Source organism: Falco peregrinus, chromosome 7 (genome assembly GCF_023634155.1).
Source record: "Falco peregrinus isolate bFalPer1 chromosome 7, bFalPer1.pri, whole genome shotgun sequence".
Taxonomy (NCBI): domain Eukaryota; kingdom Metazoa; phylum Chordata; class Aves; order Falconiformes; family Falconidae; genus Falco; species Falco peregrinus.
Window position 1 is genome coordinate 32,232,384 of NC_073727.1, and position 16,895 is coordinate 32,249,278.

Here is a 16,895-nt window from a genome sequence, read left to right on the forward strand (position 1 = left end):
TCCCACTCCTAGAGGTCTACAGGTAATGCAGGATATCTCTGCTGTTTTCCACCAAGTGAGCCCTGTGTGCTGATTTTGAGATGTTGACAAACTCCTATTTTGACAAAACTCTACATTGTCTTCATGAGAGAGTTGCTTAGCCAGGACTTGTAGGCAACTGTCCCAGCAGGAAAATTTTTGCTTTCCTTTCATGCTGTCATCTATTTTATTTAGAATGATGTTCTGTTGTCTTTAGCATTGCTGCTCATCTGGAAGCTAGTATTTAACTTCTCAAAGTGATGGCTGGCAAGAAGCCATAGCAATAATTAGTAGGAAGGCAGAACTACATTCCAACAAACACTTAGCTGAGGTAGTTGAGTATAATAAAAATGAAGTTATTTCTGCTTCAGCAAATGAAGAAATAATACTGTCTAATGTTCTAGCCCCAAATAAGTTCAAAGAACTTGTACTCAGGGTCCAAAACAAAGCGGAGCAATTTCTGGGAGCGGGAGCAGGAAATGAACCAAAGACAGTGGATTTAATTTAGGCAAAAAGACAGATGGGGGAAAAAAAATTAAGCCGCATACAGCAAAACAGTAGCCATTGGCAAGAGACGGAGTGACTTCCTGCATCAGGGAAGTATAAAATGTGTCTGATGACCAGTCATCACCTTGACTGATTCTGTACCAGAGTTAACTTGTTTTCACTGTAAAAGGGGTGATTGCGCCTTTTCTTGTAGACATTTTAGAATATTCCTAAATTTATTTGCATTTGATATTCTGAAGCAAACATCAGCAGATCGTGGCCTCTGAGAAGCCACCAGAGTCTGCTTCCCCCCAGACCTTTCTTCATGTCTCATGCAGCCCTGTTATGAACATACTGTTCATAAAGTATTCAGGAAAGTCAAGCAGGATTCCTTGCTTTGATTTAATTAGGTTTTTTAGTTGTCTCAGAAGCAGTGACTGTAATTCATTTTCACCTATGCAGAACTCTTTTTTTTTTTTTAGAAGACTAAACAGAATAAAGTTGAACTACTTTGTACTCTTCCTAATTATGCTGTTTGTTCCCTTCCCCTCCTCAGCTGACAGAAAAACACAGCTTGTGGGGTTTTTTTCTTGAGCAGCAGAGTCATGCAGAATGGGCAGATGCAAAGACATCTTCTGAAATGTGCCCATGAATAGTGTGAAATAATGACTTAATAATAAATGTGAAATAAAGTTACAGGAATTATGGAATTTATTTTCTTTCCTAAAATTAAAGGGACTTAAAGGTCAGATTTCTAATATGGATTGGTGACATATAAAGTTTCTAAAATTGTAATAAAGTATATAACAAGGACACTTCCTTTTGGGCCACTGTGGAATGTTTGGTATTGCATCTTTTCCCCAAAATTGTTACTTTTGGAGCTGAAATTTGTTAGATTGGCTGACAATAAGCAGAGCAAAGGGTCTCTCCCAGAAAACACAGGGGCTTAGGTTGACAGAGAGGTAGGATCATCAGTTTGTCTATCAAAAGTAATTTCATTTCATCCAGTTATGCTACCTGACAACTGGTCATCACTGTTTGCAGTTGCTAAGAGTTCACCAACTTCAAATTTAGGGATTAACTTGGGATGTGCCTGAGAACTTCTCCCCAAAAAAGCAATGCAAACAAGCCTTTGCAGAACTTGAGTAAATAGGCTTTCTATTTGGTGAGGGGACCAAAACCAAGGGCCTTTTCCTGATGTATGATGAAGTACATGTTGTCATCAGTTCAGACGTCACTGTGTGATGATCCAGCTCTTGAACTCAGTGCGGCTTGTCAGCATTCAGGGATTGAGGTGGTAGTAGGAGACACACAGGTGATGTAGAAATGATAAACACAGAAATTGATGCTCAGTTTCCAAAATAATTGCATAATTATCTTCTATTTATTTTGGACATGCTGGTGTCCATTTTTCTCGAGTACTGTATGTCTAACAGCTTACGTGGACCTTCTTTACATTTTTCAGGGCTGTAACTCCAGTATTCCTGACAAACTAATGTATACCATGCCTTTAAACTTCACCAAAGGCTGGCATGAGGCATATTTTTTTTCCTGAGTGTGCTTGTGTTAAAACTGTCTAAAAACTCTCCAGAGTAAATAATGACTTTTTGAGTTCGGTACATGCAAATAATACATGTAATTGAAAACTAACTCTTCAACTTTCTTTTAATCCCATTCCTTTCTTTGTAGGTCTGGTAACTCCTCAATGGCAGGGACGAATTCTAGTAACCATTCACCTAGGGGAGTAAAGAAAGTAAAAGTATTAGTTGTGGTGAGTCAGCATAGCATGTAGTAACAGAGGCAGTTAAAACTGCCCTATTATCAGATTAGCAGGTCTGTGTTGTGATTGACTTCATTTACCTTCAGTTACAAAAAATATGTAAATGTCCTAAGATGTTATGCGACTGTTGTCTCCAAGAGAACAGCGTTTTGTTGGGGTCCTCCTTAGTGCTGTCTTTATCGGGATTTTGCTAATGTAATATTGGCAATGCAAGGAAAATATTATTTCGGAGAAATACTCAGCAGTTCCTTGCAGCATGGTCAATGTTTTTAGTATCAAGTCTTACTTAAACATACAGTGTTTTCCTTTACTTTTGTTTCAGTTTTACGCGTGTTTGGTATAACCCCTTTCTAACAGCTCAGTGCTGCGGACACTTTTTATCCGGTCAGTTGGGAGCTAATTAGAGAAGACCAGTAAGGATTTATGGTTTGTAGGGACAAAATGAGCACAGTTTCTACAGTACTCAGCTGGAAAGGTGGAAGTTGTGCATATTGGGCTGACTCCAAGGCCTCTTTCTTCCTGTATAAGAACAGTCACTGCATAAATTACAGAAGCAGTGTTTAGGTTTCAAGCATTTTTTCTCTGTTTCAGGTGTTGGCTTGACTAGTGCCAGTCCTGACCCCAACTTCTGTGACATATTTTTTCTCCACTCTCCAAGAAAGCATTGTATTAGAGGTTAAAGTGTAAAGACTAGGGCAAAACATACGTTGATGTCAAAAGAGCAGAATTTCAGCTACAAAACCTCTGCACAGTGGAAAGTGCTATTGCTCAACTTAATCTCTTCCCTAGAGATCAAAGCATTCACTTAAGAGACAGCAGCTCAAGGCAGTTTTTCTTCAAATCACTAGGTATTCTCCTCTGGGCATGTTTTCGAAAGGAGGAATGAACCCTGCCTAGTGATTTGAAGGAGTTGTTGCAGAGGGTAGGCTGAAGTGAGCTGTGAGTAGTTGTGGGTGCTTGCTGGCGTCCCAGAGCAAGGCATGTGATGGGTAGGATCCCTAGGGATGCCCTTCTCCCAGGTATTACCTGTTGGTTAGTTCCAGGTGGCTCTCCTTTCATTAAATTTGTAGGGTGAAGCAATTTTCTGAAGCATCCAACTTGGCAGAGGAAACTTTGGAATCTAGTTCTTTGGTTTGGTTTGGCTTTTTTCTACTTCACAGGTCTGGTACCTCAAGCAAAGGTGTCATGGAGCCTGTCATACATGCACATGCTCTTGGCCAGAGAGTGAAGAAAAATCCACTCCCTGATGCTATGAAGAATTGCAGTTTGTGGAACAAGAAAAGAGGCAAATGAGGTCCAGGGACAGTAGTGGTCCCTCATCATCACCACAAAAGCTTGACTTCACATATGGCTGCTTGCAGTAGGCTTAACTCCACCTTTATTCACTTTATAGAAAAGTGGGGTTTTATCAGCTGTAGTATGACCCTGAACAGTTCCATATCCAGTGAAATTTCGAGATGTTTCTTTTCATTCCTAGTTGTCTCACCTTAATGGCTATGGCAAGAGCATTCAGCAAGAAAATAATTCGGATGATACGTATCCTCAAACATCAGTGTAGGAGATATGGAGGTATCCATGCCTAATAATACAAAATAAAGGCAACTTAAATAACCTGAAATGCCTTTATATGCATCTTATAAACCTAAGAGCATTCTGGACTTCAACCCAGTAATATATCTCATGGTCTAATTTTCATTTCTTTAAAAACTTCATACAGGATAATTTGGTTGGTCTATAAAAGGTCTTAACTGAGCTTCTCGAATTCACTAAACTCATGTTGAGAAGTTAAAAAAATAATAAATAGAACTTCTTACTATAGGAAAAGTCAGCAAGTAAAGGTCTCAGCAATATTATTTGGAAAATAAATTTCTTGAACTGAGAAATGCAAAAGCGGTTCCTTAATAAATGATGACATGCCAGAATAGACTTTCCACAACCCAAACATTATGTTGTTTGGGAGATCCTGAATGCTGCCAGTGCTGCAAAACCAACAAAGTTTATCTGAGTTTACAGCAAATAGTCTGTCCTTACATATGTAATGGGCAAACTGTCATTAAAGCATCCTGCTGCATATTAGGAAGCTCTTAGATCATTAGTTTATCTGGCACAAAGCCACTTGCCAAAATTCTAAGTGTGAATGTGTGGTTGCTGAGTCACAGTTTTGGAAGCTGCAGCAGCAGTTCAGAAGAATCTGTCCTTTAGCTGGTAGAAACCCTGGAGAGCTGCGAAGATGTATAATATATATGCTTTTGAACTTTAAAATAGAAAAGAGAGAACCCATCAACAGACCTTCTGTATGTGCATGTTGTTTTCTTCCTCTCCTCATCACTTAGGTAACTATAAACCAGCTAAAATCAACACATAAAATGTCAGGTTTGAAAGGGCATGTATGCAAAGAAAGCATTTTGGGCTAAGGATGTGGTTCAGAGCACTGACTGTACCAACAGTTTGTCCAGTAATACCAGCTGAACTAAAAAGCATGCAGTTTGGTCTTCAGGTGAGCGATAGATTTTGAACAAGAGAGCATTTTAACTTGAGATAAGAGTCACAATTTTGTGCTTCCCTGCTGATACCAGGCTTGATTTATTGAAAGGAGGTGGAATAGAGGAAAGAAAATAGGCTGGAAAGGGGGCTAATGGTGCTTTAGCCATTGCATTACCCCAGCTGGAGTGTGTGTGTGTGCATCAGCGTGGTGACAACCACATACTTCCTTTCCACTGCCACAGCACAGGTAGGTGTGACCCTGGTAACATACTCTGTCTGCCTTTATTCACGCTAGTCTCTTCAGATCCTGGTTCTTAATTAGAAACCCATTCTTGCTTTGCCTTGCCAACTATACTTGTAAAATAAATGAAGCATATCTCATAACCAGTGGGCAAGGACAGTTATGTTATTGAAGTTTCTTCTGGATAGTGTTAATTAAGCAAACCCAATAAAATAGACATAATCAACAAGCACAAGAAGATGACTAATTTTACAGAGTGCTAAAAGCTTCAGGGGAAATTGCAGTTCCCTCTGTTGTATCAGCTACTGTTGCAGAAATGTTGAGGTGGAGGTTGAGAAGTGGTACAATTTATTTTGCAGTATTTTGAAATCCAGTAATCTCTCCATGACAAACCCCTATCTGCTTCAAAATGCTGATCTTTCTTTGTATTATTATTCTAATGTCTTTTTGGAGTAGCGTTTTTATAACTAGCACCTGTGGAACAGGCAGGGATTCTCTGAGCCCTTCACAAAGCTTGTACTGGGTTTCATGAAGTATTATCACTTAATATGAAAGTGTAGAGGGAAGAAGAGAGAGAATATGGGGAAGAAAAGATTGTACTCAGCAAGTGCTGAACTGTTGAATAGATAAGTGTAGACTTTAGTGTGGTTTCACACTGTACCCAAACAAATAGTAAGTGATTTGAAGGCTAACAGTGTAACCATTTAAACAAATTGTTTCCTTTTTTCTCTTCTTTTTATGTCTAGGTTAAACATTTGAAATAGAAATGATACCATACCAAAAAAAAGAATATGTATCTAGGCAAATTAATTTCTGTTTCTGCTACCAGACTTTATGATCCCACTGTCATCCACTGAAATATCGCACTTTAACTTCAGTAACTAAGTAGTTGGCTAATGTGAACAGTTTGTGCTAAGACCCCTATTTTTACTGCCCCGGTGTACATCCAGAGGAATGTAACTCCTGTCAGATTGCTCTAGATTTACAGCAGTTGAGTTTTAATCAGCTTGGGTCCTCTGTACTCGAAGAAACCTTTCCAGTGGTACATAAAACCCCACCTTCCCCCCAGTCCCCCACCTGTGAGTGACTGACCCTTGACAAATGTCAGGTGGAAGCTATCTTGACTTTGTACAAAATGTTGAGTCATTTCCTCAACTGAGAAGTTAATTTTTCTTCAGTGTGCCTTTCCTTTTTTTCCTCCTGCTGACGTACGCTGCACACGAGAAGCTTTTTTTACTTGTATAGCTTCATTTCAGCCTTTCCGATTTTTAAAAGCAGGAAGGCTTTTCCAGTGGTGATTTGCTTCTCTGGTAGTTGTGTGACAGCAGGTTATTTTTGAGGAGACAGTAGAAGCCAGAGCTGCTGGCACCTTCCTGGATGTTCCTCTGTAAGATTGTCTACAGCTCAAGTGGTGACTTCCTTCTGTAGCTCGCGCTCAGCCCTGCTTCAAGAAAGACCGTGCTGTGGGGCTGAAGGCATGCCTGAACCATGAACTTCAAGGTACTTAGCATTTTGGGGGGCAGACTTGGGCAGATTGCCAAGAAAACATGCTAGATGACCCTCTTCCCTGCAGACTGGTTGGTTCCCCGTGCAAATCAGCTGATAGCTAATACAAAATTAAGCAGAATAGTTATTTCCAGGGAGCTTTCTTGTGTGCTGTGAAACTCCGTCTGTAGATGCTGAAATATTAACTCTGTTGTAGACATGCTGAAAATGCGGTGGGAAAGTATTATTTATCTTGTAATAGTGTGAAAGCAGCTTTTGTGCCATAGTTACGTGTTGTTGCTTTGGACAGCAGAATGCCCTTGAACAGACACAGCTTGCTTTCTTACTTGGTGTCCAGGCAGCCGTTGTCACCTTTGGGGTGAATGTAGCAGTACTGCTGGTGCAGAGAGATTCACCTTCCTTTATAGGAGGATGAAGAAGTCATTTTATGACATAGTTGTTAGGTACTTATTTTTGTACCAGTAATGCCCTGAATGCAAGGGCTGAGGTCCAAAAGTATACCTGTAAGGCGTGTCCTCCTGTATGTGAATTTGTAGTGTCTTTGTTTATTTTATATGTGTTCAAGTTTTGTTTCCCTCTTGGCAACGGTTCAGCTTTCCCTTAGTGTTTTGCTGTAGTCAGCTGAAAGCCAGACATTGAGATCATGTTCTAGTTGTTTCTGGGTGTCTCTGGTATTCATCGGCCCTTTTTTGCTGTTCTGTAAGTACCTTTTTTCTTATGCTCTTATTCGATCTATTCTAACATTTGTGTTCTCTACCTTTTTTAGGCTGTTTTTAAAATATCTTAACAGGGTTTATAAGCATCTACCATTCCTAATGACCTTTAGTTAAATAGCTGTGCTTGTTTCCATACTGCCTTGACCAGACTAAGCAAACAGAGAAGTTCCCATTTTTTTAAAATGTTTGTAGCCTTGCCAATGTTCTCCCGCTTGCTGGGCTTTACACATTGTAGAAACCATCTATTCTAGGCTTCCTTTGAAACACTAGAGTAAGCATCTTGTTAGGTATATTAAATGTGGATATAAAAAAACCAAAAGGACTCTAGATTAAAAAACAAAAGGACTCTAGATTAAGTGTTCAAATTTTGTTCTTTGACTGTGGCTGTCGGAGTTTTTGGGGGTTTCCTGCTGAGAAGTTCAGAAATGGGTTTGGTTTCTCTGTGGGTGCGTCTCTTCCTTCTTCAGAGGGGAAGAGGGATTCATCAGGTGTCACTGTTCATGTGGCCCTTCAAACGCAGATTGTCAGGTCAGCCCTGTAGAGACGTCTGTATCACAGCCAAGTTTCTGGAGCTCTCTGTGACCAGGAGAAATCTGAGATGGAACACTGAATACAGCTCTGAACGGGGGACAAATACCTGCTTGTGCTTGGACCTGGCCTTCACACAGTCCTCACAAATTTGAGGGACTCTTCACAGTTTAGGGAGGAGTGCTGAAACTTCTAAGGCGGGAATAAATCTTGCTCTTTCTTCCCCCTCCCCCCCATCACAATGAATGAGCAGGGCTTTTGTGAAGGGACATCTGCAGAGGTTTATTTTCTGTCGGCTCTCTCCTAAACCTCTGTTTCATTGAACAAATCTGTAGTGGTTTGGTTGATGTTATAAGGAACAGAAATGTGACCCATAGTTTCAAAATGAGTATAGCATAGGTCTGTTCGGTAAAAGGTCTTGTCTTTTCATCTGCAATCAAGAAAATTCACAATTATTTTGCTTTTTTTTTTGAGGAAAACACAAGAGATAAATAAAGCAGTCCTTTCCATTGTTCATTTTAAAGTGAGCCATAAAAATGTAGCAGAGAAGACCAGAGAAAAATGTTTCCCATGGTACCTGTAGTCTTTTGTAGCAGTTCAAGAACAAGAGGTCATCTGCAGGAAAAGAAAAAAAAAAAACAAAACCCCCTTGAAATCACACCATCTGCAGTTCTCAACCCAGATTCATGCAAGACTCTACGGAGGAGATGTGGGCTCTACTCATGTCCAGTCTTGAGTGGAGTTTAGAAAAAGAGAGAATCCACCATCTCTAAGGATATGCACTCATCAGGAAAGCACAGGAAGCATCCTTCTTATTTTTGACCTTTCAGAGATAATAGGTCTTAATGCAGAAGTAAATGCCAGTATATAAAACAAGGAGTAAATGTTTTTTTAATGCTGCAACATTAGCATAACCCCCCAAAGATCTGCACTTGTCGGTCAGTATAATTTCCAGGTTTTTGTTTTGAAAAGCTCAGCTCCATTCTTCTACAAACAAAACTCCCATGGAGTTTCCGTTAAGCAATGCAATTAGGTCTGTGTGTTGCTGGGAAAGATGCATCTTTGTCGCATGTGTTCTCCAAAATGATCTTGGTGTTGATTTCAGTCTGTGTAGAAACAGAAGTATCAGTTTGCAAAAAGATTCACTCAGTAGTAATGCCTATGTGTTTTTCTCCTTCTCTCCCTTTCTGTGCTTAATAAGACAAAACAGGGGAAAAAAATCCACTTCTGAGGAATTTGCATAGGAAAAAAGGAGAGAGATTAAGTTACACTGCTGGGTGTCAGGGTGTAATATAACGCTGGCAAAGCTAAAAAAGGAAATGTTCAGAGCTCATAGACATTTTTAGAAGAGGTCATTAGTTTAGCTGATGGGAAGATTTTTTTCTGAGCATTCAGCAGTTCCTGAGCTCACACATGTTACACAGGTATATACACACTGGCCAAATGCCAAGGAGGCTGCAAAATCCTAAGAGGAACTTGCAAAGGTGGTATTTCCAATTAAACATAAAATCCAAAGGCTACCAAATGTCAGTGCTGAAAAGTAATCTTTAACCAACTGGAAATGGGTTCATTCGGGTGCCTCGTTCCTCGGCATCGGAGTGCCTTCCATGAGCAGATGAAATGGCAGATGTGATTAACTCCCCTTCTCTGGGTTGTGTTGTTCATTTTTCTGTCTTTCTGGGAGGAGGTTCACGTGTGGAGCTACCTTGGGGAAGAGCCTCTGCAGCGACAGTGTAGGTTCTTGCTGTGGGCAGGGTGGGAGAGGCTGGCACATTCTGCGTGGAGTGAGAGTGTCCTGAGGGGTGTGTGGGGAATTCGGTGCTGTAGAAGGACAGAGAAAGAGGAGGGAAGGTGTTTGCTGTCATGGGAGGGCAGGAGGAGGGGAGGCAGGGCTGGTGCTGCATCTTTCAGGGTAAGGGAGGGAGGAGTGGAGGTGGAGGATGCTCCATCTGCATGGCCTGTGTGGCTGCTAGGGTTTGACCATCTTGGTCTCAGAGCCAGATGAGGGCACAAAGGAACCACCCTCCTGTGATAAAGCCAAGCAAGGTCTGGGCTTTCCTGTCCTCCTGACATTTTAAGAAATGCCCTGTAGCACTGGGGCTGTACACAGGCTCCTTCTAGGGTGAGGACTCCCGCTGAGGTGTTTGTGTGCTTGTGGGGATGAAACCAGCAAGTGTGAACTTGAGAGGTAATGAAGAGCCTAACCATCAGAGCTCACAGACCCACAGAAACTCCAGCTGACTGTCCTCCCACCCTGTGCCAGCCCCTGACTACAGGCAACAACCCTTTGGCGGCAGTTGGTGGGCTTTCTCTTGCTTGGACTTAATAAAAAAGTTGGTTAAAATTGATGTGATTCAGGAACAGCGTGGTTCCAACAGACCCTTTTGCAGTGGAAGTGCAGATTCCTTTACGATGGAAAACAGTTTTCAGTATGAAAATCCTATCCAATTCTGCTCCAAAGGAAAGCAAAGCAAAAATGTTTGTTCAGACAGATCTTGCTTGTTGCTTTTGCTACACCTTGTGGAAGAATGGCTCTGGTCTGACATGGCAAAATTAAACCCATTTCTCAGTCCGAATATAGCAGTCTAAATGTTAGATCAAAAGTAATAGACAAGAAGAAAGAAAGCTGATTGTTAAACTTTTAAAACTAAAAGCTTCACTATGTCAACCCCCCAACTCATGTTGCTTGTATGACAAACAGGAGCAAGAGTTGATGGCTTTCTTATATTTTGATTTCTATCTTTCCACTTTTCCTTAAGCATCAATGGCCCATGTAGATTAAGAAAGCTAAATAACAGTTCTATGCCTGGTGGTATTCCAGCTAAAATAGCTGGAGAGTCCAGCCATACTTCATTCAAGTCATTTATAAAAGGCACATTGTAGCTTTCTACTGTTCATCTTTTAAATGATCCTGTACGTACTGGTTGTTTTCCCAGCCTCATTATCATTTGGCGTATGAATACAGCGGGTTTGGTCCTTATTTGAAGCACTTTATCCAGGTGTTTTGATAGCCGGGCATGTTTACTGAAGGATCATTTACCAAAATGGAAAAGGCTCTCTTAAAGCCATCTGCCTTAATTAGAGATTATTTTAACGGAAATGATTTAAAATACATTCATTCAACTGTGTGGAAATTATCTGACTGGCAGTCCAGTACATGCCTTGGAAATGACTGTTTGGTGTTCTTGAACAACAGACAGGGTATCGTATTTGGAAATAAGGATTTGCTTTTAGGCCTTACTTTTTTGAGAGACAATAGTTTTCCTCAATTGCTGAGCAACCTCAGGGAGACCATAAAATAATTTCCTTAGTATATTTTACAAGAATTTTGATCAAAAAATGTCTATTTTTCCAAACTAGTCTAAACCCATGAAGCTCTAAGATAGGAAGACTGTTTTAATGTCCTAGGCTAAAGGCATTGGAGGGTAATAGAGATGATTCATACTTTCATAAAATAGAAGTATATTGAAAGACTAAAGAAGTTAAACTAAATGAATCCCAGGTGTAATTCTATTAACTTCTTTAGGCTTATAACTAGTATGAATTTCACTTCTTAGACCTATTCTCATAGGAAAAAGAGACACACTGAAATAGCATGACATTCAGGGAGGTTTATCAATCGCTGTGATCAATGGTATCCTTTCAACAGAGACACTGAGGAAACAAATGGAGTCAGCTAAAAATAGGAAGGCAGGAGCAAGTGTAGTACTGCAGATGAACCCTTCACCTGAAGTGTAAAATTGATCTAAAATAAGTTGCAAGGAAAAAGTTCTTAGTGTGTACCATGGCTAATCGTATAGGCTATCATTAGTCCTCAAGAGATTGTGGGTTTGGGGTTATTTTTTTCATTTATTTGAAATTCTGTTTCACCAGTGCTATTCAATTGAGCAGGGTAGAGCTTATTCCCAGAAAATTCAAGGACAAGATGTTCTGAAATATTTCTGCCCCAATGTTCCCTATTCTGTGGAAATTTTGATAAATATTCCCCCCAGTCTCAAAATTTCCTGGCGGCGAAGTAAATCTGAGGCTTGTCTTGTTCAGATTGGTTGTGCCTGTGCGTGTGTAAATACCCTGTGCTCTCTGATCGCTAAGGTGCAGTCAGAGACTTTCTGGTGCAGAGAAATAACCAAGAGATTGTATGGGCAGGTGTCTGATCCACTGGAGACAGCTTTTATCTCCAGATCTGAGTGGGACAAATCCCATCCAGTGAGCTGCTCCTGAACGTCAAAGAGCACATTCCTCATGCTGTCTCCTGTCTCTGTTACCAGATTTCAATGGAAGCAACAGAAGCTTTGCAATTAGATAAAGCGCGGTGCATGCATAACTGCAGGATCAAAATGCAAACCTATACTATAGGATATGTTTGAGTGAATTGTAATTGATTTAATTTATTTTTTTATTTGTAAGTTAAACTCTATTGTAAATATAATTGGAAAGTCTTGTGAATCAAGGTAATTATTTAACTTAAATTATAGGTCTAAAGGAAGACACATTTCTCAAATCTCAGTTTTCTTGGTGAGTCACCATGGGATGGGGCAGATTTTTCTACCTGTATTTTCATTAAATTCAGTAAACAGGACTACTACCAAGATTGAACAGTTATGCTCTAGAGGATGTGACCTGAGTGGAATTGTATTAGAGTAAGCATGAAGTATGTTGGAGAATGAAATGAAAATTAAAATGAAAAATTACAGCATTTCTTCAATATTAAATATATATCTGAAGCAAAAATATAGGCTAAAGCATAAGTAAAATATAAATGGAACATACAGAAATGGGAACTGAGGGTCCAGATTTGTATCGGAATTCACATGCCAAATGGCTGTTTTCTGCCTGGGCTCAAAGTCCTATTACTGTGAAAAGCACAGTGATCTCTGTTGGTTCATCTTCTCCTGAGGGCAAACTGAAATAAAATTATTTCATAGAACTTTTAAGCACCTGTGGTGGCCCAAGAACATGGTCAAGACAAAGTTTTTAAGGAGAAAAAATACCTTTTATTAATTAGAAAAATGTAATTGGAAGAACGTTTGGGTATACCAGCTTTTCCTCAAGCTGAGATGGCTTTATAGAACTATACTACAATAGTTCACTTATATTTGCAAATCCAAACACCTTTTACTACCCTTGAACTGAGTTATAAAATAATATTTTATTAACTAACTAAAAATTTATTGAGTTGAGCAAACACAATATTCTTTCCAACATCCTATCCAGTGAAGAATGCCAAATGAAGTATTTTGGACTGGGTTTCCAGAAGCATTCATGGATGAGCCAGAAGAATAGTTCAGGAAATCTAGATAATTTGTGGAGTAGAATCATCTAAAGCAAAAGATAGAATAAATAAATATTGGGGAAAACTGTTATGCAGAGCTTCATGATGAAAGCAAAGAAAGCTGAGACCCCAAGAACCATGTTTGAGTGAAGTGTTGGGGTGATGTCTACAAAACGTCTTGGCAGCTCTCAGACTGGTATTTGCTGTTTGTGGATAGGGTGGAAGAGATGCTCAGATCAACAATAAACCCTAGTGAAATAGCTTGTTACCAACTGCTTTATCTTTCAGGCTGGTGCTTAAGGAAACTAGTTGAATAATAAAAACTTGGAGCGTTAGGTTTAAAATTCACTCTTGACAAAGACAGGCAGGCTTTGTTGCTGTCCTAAAGAAAATAAAATTAGCTTTTAGTGGTACTTAGTACTTTGAGTGCTCAGTAAAGAGTTGAGGGTTAAGCTAACTTTGCTTTAAATGCTATATCCAGATCTCTGTGAGTAAGTAGCAATTAATTACTGTTTCACCTAAGGTTTTTTGTGGTTTGGTTTGTGTTGGTTTTTGTTGGTGGTCGGTTTTTTCTTTTATTATTAGAACAGACTGCTATGAGTAATATTTGGTCTGGAAATAGTGACTTCTCCTTGTGTGTGCTTGGCACCATGAAACCAGAATGCAGAAATGAAAAATTGAAATAGGAAAGTTTTACTTCAACTTAAGGAGAGTGGTGGTTTGATTTGGTTACACTTTAGCTTTTCCAAAATGTTTATCAGACATGAACCATACCATTACAAGACGGAGTATCCTCTCTTCTCTTCAGGCCAAGAAGCACTAAGGGGTGTGACTGCAAAACTGGCTAAACACAAGTATTTCCACATCAGTAAAGTGCAGCTGAAGCTGATCAGGGAAGAAGTCCACGCATAGGGCAGGATGCTTCCCAGGTCTGATCCAGGACATAAAAAATACAGCTCATAGTTTTAAAGGAGGAAGAGTCATAGAAATGCAGAATATATATAATTATGGAATGTTATCTGGCCATGAAAAAGACAATAAAATCAAAAGTCAGCTTTCATTTACATAACTAAAACAATAACGTGCTTCTGAGAGCTTTTCCTGGCTTTTTAATGGAAATAGTTCCATGTTTTGAAGGCTTAGGGATTTAGCAAGGTGCCTGCTGCTGTTGACGTGCAATTGCTGCTCACTGCCAGACTGTTGCCACCCAATGGCTAGATGGAGAGCAGCTCTGGCTTATGTCTTCTGAGTTTCATAATGGCAAGATAACCTTTTCACCAATCCCACTTCTGCCTCCAGGGGACCCTTTGGAGGTCTGAATCTGAAATAAACAGGGACTTTTCCCCCTGGAAGATTGCTGCTGGCAGGGTGAAAAAGAGGCACGTCTGTGCAGAAGCTCGTCTTGCAGCTGCTTGTTCTTTTGAGGGTTCCAAACCAATCAGTCTGTAAGAGTCATCACAAATACTACGTACTCAGTTAACAAGGTGTTGCAGCATGTGTCATATTAACAAAATAGTTTATCCCCCTCCAAAAAAAAAATTAATCCTTGGTGTAGTAAACTGTCCTTGTAGTTCTCTTGCAGGCTCTTCAGGTTTCCTACATGTGGGCATATTGTGGTAACTGCACACATATACTTTTAAGCCAAAAAAAAAAAATCCTGTTGTACTGCTACCTAGCTAGTTTGCTACTAATCTATGGGTTCTGTGTCATGCCCATCTCTGTGCTCTTCCTCCAGCAGAGCTGGTCTCCTGAAACATTCCCCAGACTTTACCAAGCCTCTCTTCCTCCCCACCTCCATCCCGCTTGCCCTCCAAAGACACTCCCTATTACTGATTTCATTTATCTTCCTCAGTAAGCTTCCAAAGCTCTCCTTTCTTCCTGTGTCCCTTTAGCTTGCCATGTAATTTATCTCGCATGAACCGTCATTTAATCTCTCCTTCTCTTTACATACAAGCGCAGTTACAGACTCCCCATGCCTTTCACTTCTCCATCATTTCGCAATAGGAAATGAAAACTGTGAAGCTGAATGGCCAAAATATAAGAGGAAGAATTAAGTTTGTGGGTTTGATACCTTTGAGCTTCATTTCTTGTTCCACAGTAGGGGATGCATTTGATTTGTTTCCAGCATAGCTGACGCGTTAAGAGTTCTTCCCTGTTGAACTGTGTTTCCTGTGAAGTCAGCTAAAGCATAAGTCTGTTACTGCTTTTGGTCACTCAAGAGACATTTGGAAAGTGACTTGCTCACTTGCATGGTATTGACTTCCTTCAGCTAATGTCACTTCATTTATTACTTGCTGCAGACAACTTCTGATTAATTTGTCAGTATCATGACCCCTTGTCCTCTCTTCCTTATTTTCTTTCACAAGGGAAAAATAGTACCATTGCTTAGAACTGCTGTTAGCTTTGTGATGTGTTCCTCTGTGCATCAGAGCTCTATGTGTACTCAGGGTCAAACGCAGTAAAGCTGTTCTACCCTGTACAGGTTTGTAGAGGGTGGACCTCACCACGGCATCTGTGCATTCTCCAGAAGTGTAAAAGCAGCATGACTAATAAGTTTTTTTCTCTTGTCCTTTCCATGAGTATAAAATTTGCTTTATGGAAGTGATCAGAAAATTCAGCTGCAATTTTCAAAGTACCAGTCTAAAGAAGAAAAAAGTCCATCCCGTTTCATTTTTCTAGAAAGCGGTTTCATGCCATACATACCTTGTACTGCTGATGTGGCATACTGGTTTACAACAGTCCTTTCAGCTGCAGTATCTATGCAAGTGCACATATACACTTTTTAGATATTGTATACAGGAGACAGCAAAAGTTAAGATATACATGGCATTTGAAGCTGAAGCTTGGCGAGGTTTGTGATAGTCCTTAATACTTACTAAAATTAATTCCCCATCTTCAACCATTCCTCAAGAAAGCATAGCCAAGATTTATCTAGAAATTGGACCCACCAAAGGGCAAAATTCATCAGCTCCTGTCTCTATACTACAGCTTTGGTCAAGGTTTTCAGATTCTGTGCCCCAAACTGATCGAGTGTGTGAACATGATCAAGATCTTGGACCTTCATTCAGTGCTTCTGAGAGCACTGAGGCAGGAAATGGAGGAATGGTGTAACCTTGGTATCCCAGACTGACCAGTTTGGGACTAGGAAAATCATGTATGGAAGCCATTTTTGCACGTTATCAGTATGGGTGTTGCCACTGGTGCAAGAGTGTAGAGCAGGTCACGTATCTAGAGCAGAAGAAACACAGAAGACATATATGTTAAATATCTGTCCAGCTGTGTACACTGCAAAGAACCAAAAGTGAAAACCTGTTATAGAATATACCAAACTTTCAAATATAATCCAAATAATATCATGTGTTATATGGGCTGTAACATTCGGACTGAGACAGAAGGTGTAGGACTCAGATATGCTTCTGCACTGTAGATTTACTGAGATGGCATAAAATTTAGTTTCCCTGTATGGGAAAACAACTCATGAATTTTTCAGAGGACATGCACTAGAGAGGCCATCTCTGTTGGTACAGGAAACGCACATCATCTTTCTAACATGAAATAATAAAAGGAACTCTTGTTTCAACTTCCTGATGTATTGAAAAATCTGAAAGCTAACAAATTTACTTTTTTTCCTGAGTGATTCACTTCTAACTTTCATATAGTTAGCTATATTGCTTCTGTGTATTAAGAAATGTGTGGTCTCCTGTCCTAAGCCCCGAACAACCGAGACTCCTTGTTTGATATAGATATGGTAAAGACTGCTTCCTTATCTTTCTGTGTGCTTCCCAGCACTAGGTTTACAGGTCTGTTACAAATGTTATTGATGTGAAAACATACGTAACAGAAATTTTTCTCACAAAAATCGTT

At 39.9% G+C, this 16,895-nt stretch overlaps 1 protein-coding gene across 12 annotated transcripts in view; it reads left to right on the forward strand.

The window, feature by feature from the left end:
• The window catches only part of PKIB (cAMP-dependent protein kinase inhibitor beta), a 56,048-nt gene that overhangs the window by 28,028 nt on the left and 11,125 nt on the right, over positions 1-16,895 (forward strand). Inside the window, exon 1 of one of the 12 annotated variants that reach the window (XM_055810206.1) lies at positions 6,221-6,509. The exons of 8 other annotated variants lie outside the window; for them this stretch is intronic. The gene's annotated coding sequence lies outside the window, so the exon portion shown is untranslated. Of the gene's footprint in view, positions 1-6,220; positions 6,510-7,091; positions 7,215-7,807; positions 7,957-16,895 lie in introns of those variants that run through there. 3 more of the 12 variants (XM_005242157.4, XM_027793512.2, XM_055810211.1) reach the window with 3 other exon arrangements.